A 7,021-nucleotide genomic window follows, 5' to 3' on the forward strand; every position below is an offset into this window, starting at 1 on the left:
AAATCGCTCTCCGCAGAACAGAGCGGGAGGTCTCCGCGGCGGAGGCCGGAAAAGGTGCGAGGTGAGCGGCATGGTATGACTGGGCTCGTGCCGCTCACTGCTACCCGGAGCGTGGCGCCCTCCGGGTAAAAGGCTAGCCGGGGCGAGTAGGTGGATTGACGGGCGCATAAGCAACGCCGTCCCCGCCGTACAAGGTGCCGGTGGCCTGGCGAACCACCGGCGTAAGGCTAGCCAAGGGCGTACCGCGGGGCAGAGGGCGCATAAGCCACGCCGTCCCCGCTGTACAAGGTGCCGGTGGCCTGGCGAACCACCGGCGTAAGGCTAGCCAAGGGCGTACCGCGGGGCAGAGGGCGCATAAGCCACGCTCTCTCTCCATCCCACCAGAACAAGCGAAAAAATTTCAAAGTGTGGGAGAACCGGCTTCCCGACCGGTGGCACTCTGCCTCTCGCTGCCGCCCTCCTGGAAGCGTCCTCGGTCACTCGGTGTCCGGCAGATTTCAGAGCTCCGGAATGGTGAAAAAGAACCGGTGAGAGGGCGAATCCGGCTTCTCTCTGCCGGGCGAGGACCACCGCAGGCGGCAAGGGACGTCTGCCAGGAGACGGCGCTGCGGGCAGGCTTTAAAAGTGCATGGGGTTTTGGCCTCGGCGAAAGTCGAAAAAATTTTGCGGTCGGAGCTGTCTGCCCCGGCCGGGGAAGGCTCACCGCCGGCGGCTGCCAACCCCTGGCTTGCCCGCTGGATGCCCTTTCGGAGGCTGCTGAAAAAGAACTGTCAGGCGGGCACCTCTCGGAAGAACCGCAGACCAAAACGACCGGTAAAAATTTTGGGCGATCCGACCCTCAGTGCACCTTCGGCGGCAGAGAAAAGCAACAAAAACACCGGTCAAAGAAGGGAGGTTTTGGTCGACTCTGCCTGGTTTTTGCACAAAGTCAGATCCGTAATGCCAGCGGGACTGAGTCGCTTTTGCGTGCCGTGGTCCTGGAGGCCTGCTCGGACAGAGCGGTCCTTCGGGTCCCGCGGGAAGGGGCATTTCATGTTCCTCTGCGGGAGGTGGTCCATTTTCTGCGGGAAATGGCGAGCCCCATCGGCTACAAGAGTGTGTAGGTCCCGCTCAACAGTCTACGTCCTTAACCATCGGGGACTTTGTAGATTTTGGCAGAAATCGCCCCCCGCAGGTCCTAGCGGGAGGTCTCCGCGGCGGAGGCCGGAGAGGGCGCGAGGTGAGCGGCATGGTATGACTGGGTTCGTGCCGCTCACTGGTACCCGGAGCGTGGCGCCCTCCGGGTAAAAGGCTAGCCGGGGCGAGTAGGTGGGTTGACGGGCGCATAAGCCACGCCGTCCCCGCCGTACAAGGTGCCGGTGGCCTGGCGAACCACCGGCGTAAGGCCAGCCAGGGCGGACCGCGGGGCAGAGGGCGCATAAGCCACGCTCTCTCTCCATCCCACCAGAACAAGCGAAAAATTTTCAAAGTGTGGGAGAACCGGCGACCCGACCGGTGGCACTCTGCCTCTCGCTGCCGCCCTCCTGGAAGCGTCCTCGGTCACTCGGTGTCCGGCAGATTTCAGAGCTCCGGAATGGTGAAAAAGAACCGGAGAGGGGGCGACTCCGGCTTCTCTCTGCCGGGCGAGGACCACCGCAGGCGGCAAGGGACGTCTGACAGGAGACGGCGCTGCGGGCAGGCTTTAAAAGTGCATGGGGTTTTGGCCTCGGCGAAAGTCGAAAAAATTTTGCGGTCGGAGCCGTCTGCCCCGGCCGGGGAAGGCTCACCGCCGGCGGCTGCCAACCCCTGGCTTGCCCGCTGGATGGCCTTTCGGAGGCTGCTGAAAAAGAACTGTCAGGCGGGCACCTCTCGGAAGAACCGCAGACCAAAACGACCGGTAAAAATTTTGGGCGATCCGACCCTCAGTGCACCTTCGGCGGCAGAGAAAAGCATCAAAAATACCGGTCAAAGAAGCGAGGTTTTGGTCGACTCTGCCAGGTTTTTGCACAAAGTGTTGGCATCGTGCGGCGTCGCGCTTTGCCGTACCGTATCCCCAATGGAGCGGCGCCCGGCGGGGTAGGCTAGCCATGTGAGGTCGAGGGCGGGAGGACGGGACGTAAGCCAGGCCGTTCTCCACAAGAAATTCCGGACGCGGAGACCCCTTCTCCGCCCTACGGTCCCCAATGGGGTGGCGCCCGGCGGGTGAGGCTAGCCATGGGAGGACGGGACGTAAGCCAGGCCGTTCTCCACAAGAAATTCCGTACGCGGAGACCCCTTCTCCGCCCTACGGTCCCCAATGGGGTGGCGCCCGGCGGGTGAGGCTAGCCATGTGAGGTCGAGGGCGGGAGGACGGGACGTAAGCCAGGCCGTTCTCCACAAGTAAATTCCGGACGCGGAGACCCCTTCTCCGCCCTACGGTCCCCAATGGGGTGGCGCCCGGCGGGTGAGGCTAGCCATGTGAGGTCGAGGGCGGGAGGACGGGACGTAAGCCAGGCCGTTCTCCACAAGTAAATTCCGGACGCGGAGACCCCTTCTCCGCCCTACGGTCCCCAATGGGGTGGCTCCCGGCGGGTGAGGCTAGCCATGTGAGGTCGAGGGCGGGAGGACGGGACGCAAGCCAGGCCGTTCTCCACAAACTCCCAGCGGTAGAGTCTCGGCTCTCCGCTCTTTTGATCGATCTGACACAGCGCGATCCGGCGGGGCAGGGCACTTTGCTCGGTCAGGGGTATTGGCCCCGGCCGGTTTATGGTAAAGCGTTCCTTAGCCTCAGTCTTGGTCGCGCATCAATCCCCCGCTCCCCGTGAGCGGCTGTCGTCCTCTGCCTAAGGTTGTGTAGCGCGGTGCCAGTGTGGTCCTCGCACGGCCCCGCTCCTGCCACAGCGGTAGGACTCTCTGCTTCGGCTGAGGTTTGCTACGAAGCGTATGGAACGGGCGTACTCCACCGTACCGTGGGTGGGGGGCGGCGGCGTTGGCGGCGGCAGCGTCCAGCGCGGAGCTCCGGCTCCCGCGGCAGCGCCTCGCCTAGTGTCCCTCGGGCAAGTCCAATCGCCCCCCGCCCGGTCGGAGAGCGCAGACACACCTCTGTGTCCACGGTTTATTTCCGCAGCACGAAAAGGGACGGCTCCCGCCTGCTCCTCGCGGCGGCGACGAGGCTTAGACCCACCGTGGCGTATCCGCGGTAGGTATGCTCGTCGGTCGGAGGAGCGGTTGCGGTCGAGTGGTCCCCAGTGTACCCTGTTAGCGCTGCCCGCCTACGCCTGAAGAGCTGCGGACCGAGAAAAAGGTTCGCTCCGCTGCTGACGGCGAAGCGCGCGGCACGCCGCGGAAGAGGAGAGGGAGCGGTCGCCCCCGGGGCGGCTCCCCTCCGAGTCCGGCAGAAGCAGAGATTGTAGCGGAGGGGGGGGTTTCTAAATTCCCCGGGCGTGTTATCCCCAGCGGTAGCCTTTGAACTCTTCAACCGCAAGCACGATCGCACGTTCACAGCACCCGTCACTAGGAGCCGGGCCAGAGGCGGGCGGCAGACGAAACCGACATGAGCGCTTAAGGGTATTGCACCCCCGGCGCCCAGACCCTGGAAATTGAGTCTGCCCCCAAAGCCCACCCGCGTCCTCCTTGGCGCTCCCGGAGTACATGGTCGTAGATGGGCCATCGGTCGCTAATGCCAAACTGCGTCCCAGGGGTGCGTCCCCTCTGACCAACGGCAGACCCATCCCTCTCGCCAATCCGCGGATCCCCGCCAGGTCCCGAACAGGGCTCGTCCTTTAGCGTTTCAAATGCGCCCTCCCCGCCATACGAGGGGTTGAGGACCGTAGCCTTCCCTTACGAGAGGCACCAGGGGTGCGCCTGCTCGAGGGCCCGGCCGTGGGCGTAACGCTTGGGCCGCCCGGGGGAGTCGGTAGACCATGGGAGACCAACACTCGCACACGAACGTTGCCCGTGCTTTTGTGGAAGAGAGCTTCTTGCGAGGTTGTCGCTGCGGTGGCGCCCGGACAAACCCTATCCCTAAAACTTCTGGGGAATTGGCGTCTAAGCCTGCACCCTGCACGGTATCCCTGCACCCACGAAGGGGGCCGTGGAAGGCTTGGGGTCGCGCCGGCGAAACCGACCGGATGCCCGGGGTACTGAACCCCCGGGGTCCCACCCTGGAAATTGAGCCGTCCGACCCCGCCACGTCTTCCTAGTGCCCTCCTTGGCTCCCCCGCCTGTGGGCATCGTTAGGGGCTGCGGTCATCAGCGCCGGCTAAGCTTCGGCAACACGGCCGACCCACCCCTTCGGCGCCTGGGGGTGCCTGGTCCCAGTCCGGGCCGTTCCGTAGGGGCGGCTATCCCTTACATGAGGGACTCGGTGCGTCCGCTCGGGCTGCGGGGCTCCGGCTCCGACAGCCGGGGAGCTGGTTTTGACCGCGGGCCTCCACGGGAACCGGCAGGGACCGGACTAGGCGTCAAGCCGAAAATAACCCCGGCACCCTCTGCTTCCAAAGCGAGGGGACCTTTGGCCGAGCGGGGGCACCGGAAGCCGAACCGACCCCAACCCCTCTTCCTACCCCAGGGCTGGGCTGACCAATCCCCTGATCGGGTCTAAAATGGAAGAAGGGGATTCGAGGGAAGGGGCTGGCGGAAGGCAGTTGCCCGACGGAGTAGGCGAAGGCCAGGCCGTTTCCGAGTCCCGAGCAGAGGAGGGCGAACTCGGCTCTTCATCGACCGACGGCGAGGCGAGGGCGGTGGCTGCCGCGGGGAAGACTCCATTGCTCGTCAGCGCGCTAGGAGCGGGGCCGACTGGCTGCTCGGGGTATGGCATCCCCGGGGGCCCACCCTGGAAATCTTCGCTCCTCAGCCGCTGCAGGTTATAAGGTCCCGCCGCGCGTAAGCGCTCAACTCTCCGACCCACGGATGTCGAGCCCATGGTGAGCCGGCCGTTTCGTACGGGGAAAAGGGGTCCTCTGGCCCCACATCGATCGAGGGGGTTTAGATCCGCGGAGGCACGCACCGCGAGGCGAATCGCTGCTTTTCCCCAAGAGGTTAACCTTCAAACCACCGAGTAGGTTCGGGGCAGGGCCGACAGTCTGCACTGGGGTATTGCATCCCTGGTGGGGCGACCCTGGAAATCTCTGCCCCTTTCCACTCTTTCGGTTGGGCCTCTCGTCGGGGCGAGCGTAAGTCGGCAAGCAGACGTGGGAAGAGGCTTCTTACCGGTGACACTCCCTTCGTGAGAGAGGCAGGTACTCGCCCCGGACCCCGGTCCAAATCTGCGCGGGCCGGACGGCCTCGGCCCTAGCCGAAGGCCGCTCCCGCGAAGCCAGGGAGCCGAAAAAATAACCCCGACACCCTCCGCGACCTCGCGTGCTTCCAAAGCGAGGGGAAACTTTGGCCGAGCGGGGCACCCGAAGCCGAACCGACCCCAACCCCTCTTCTTACCCCAGGGCTGGGCTGACCAATCCCCTGATCGGGTCTAAAATGGAAGAAGGGGATTCGAGGGAAGGGGCTGGCGGAAGGCAGTTGCCCGACGGAGTAGGCGAAGGCCAGGCCGTTTCCAAATCCCGAGCCAGAGGAGGGCGAACGACGTTCTTCATCGACCGACGGCGAGGCTAGGGCGAGGGCGGTGGCTGCCGCGGGGAAGACTCCATTGCTTGCCAGCGTGCTAGGAGCGGGGCCGACAGGCTGCTCGGGGTATGGCATCCCCGGGGGCCCACCCTGGAAATCTTCGCTCCTCAGCCGCTGCAGGTTATAAGGTCCCGCCGCGCGTAAGCGCTCAACTCCCCGACCCACGGACGTCGAGCCCATGGTGAGCTGACAGTTTCGTACGGGGAAAAGGGGTCCTCTGGCCCCACATCGATCGAGGGGGTTTAGATCCGCGGAGGCACGCACCGCGAGGCGAATCGCTGCTTTTCCCCAAGAGGTTAACCTTCAAACCACCGAGTAGGTTCGGGGCAGGGCCGACTGTCTGCACTGGGGTATTGCATCCCTGGTGGGGCGACCCTGGAAATCTCTGCCCCTTTCCACTCTTTCGGTTGGGCCTCTCGTCGGGGCGAGCGTAAGTCGGCAAGCAGACGTGGGAAGAGGCTTCTTACCGGTGACACTCCCTTCGTGAGAGAGGCAGGTACTCGCCCCGCACCCCGGTCCAAATCTGCTCGGTCCGGCCGTCGTCGGCCCTAGCCGAAGGCCGCTCCCGCGAAGCCAGGCGATCCGAACCGAGGATCCGCGCGAGCCTTCTCCAAGCCCTCTGCCGGGCGCTGGTGTTGAAAGCGTAGCGGACCCTGTTCGCCGGAGCGATAGGAGCGGAGCACCGGTCCCGCAGGGTTGAAAGCTGGGTAGCAGCGCCGTAGCTTCCCTCCCAGCCTTCCCCCGGACCTGGCGCCCGATCCCCTCCGCTCCTCTGTGCGTTGGCGGGCGGCGCTGCATGGGTACGTCGCGACGGCTCCTATCGTCTCTCTCGCTTAACAGTGTGGAGAGGTGGTGGTGGAGCTGTCCGACACTCGAGGTGCTGAAGTTGAGCGTCCAATGCTTTCCTTCTATGCGCAGCCTACAGGAGCTGTCCGAGCTTCGGAGGTGCTGATGGAGGTGAGAGTCGAGCGCCACTTCTTGGCTGAACTGAGTGGGGAAAGCCAGCGACTGCGAGAGGGAGGGGAAGGGAAGGCTTTTTCGGGTCCTTGGAAGGGACCGAGAGCATCTTTCTTGCCCCCCTGCCCTAAGCTCCATCCAATGTTGTCTGCGAGGTCTTCTCCGGCGGCGGAGAAGCGCTGCGGTAGCAGCAGCAGCAACGAGCGTTCCCATTAGCTCACGGAGCCTGACTCCAAGAGTCTACCCCTCAGAGCTCGGCTACCTGGTTGATCCTGCCAGTAGTATATGCTTGTTTTAAAGATTAAGCCATGCATGTCTAAGTACTGACTATTCTTTACGGTGAAACTGCGAATGGCTCATTAAATCAGTTATGGTTCCTTTGATCGTTCCGCATTGATGATGTGCTACTCGGATAACTGTGGCAATTCTAGAGCTAATACGTGCCCAAGAGCGCTGCCCTCCAGGAAGGCGTGCATTTATCAGA

At 64.0% G+C, this 7,021-nt stretch overlaps 1 non-coding gene across 1 annotated transcript in view; it reads left to right on the forward strand.

The window, feature by feature from the left end:
* Positions 1–6,796: 6,796 nt before the first annotated feature.
* LOC140111810 (18S ribosomal RNA) overlaps positions 6,797–7,021 on the forward strand; it is a 1,884-nt gene continuing 1,659 nt past the window's right edge. Inside the window, exon 1 of the ribosomal RNA XR_011852288.1 lies at positions 6,797–7,021. This exon is cut by the window's right edge and continues 1,659 nt beyond it. This is a non-coding gene — a ribosomal RNA (18S ribosomal RNA).

The sequence above is a fragment of the Engystomops pustulosus genome, unplaced genomic scaffold, assembly GCF_040894005.1.
Source record: "Engystomops pustulosus unplaced genomic scaffold, aEngPut4.maternal MAT_SCAFFOLD_600, whole genome shotgun sequence".
Taxonomy (NCBI): domain Eukaryota; kingdom Metazoa; phylum Chordata; class Amphibia; order Anura; family Leptodactylidae; genus Engystomops; species Engystomops pustulosus.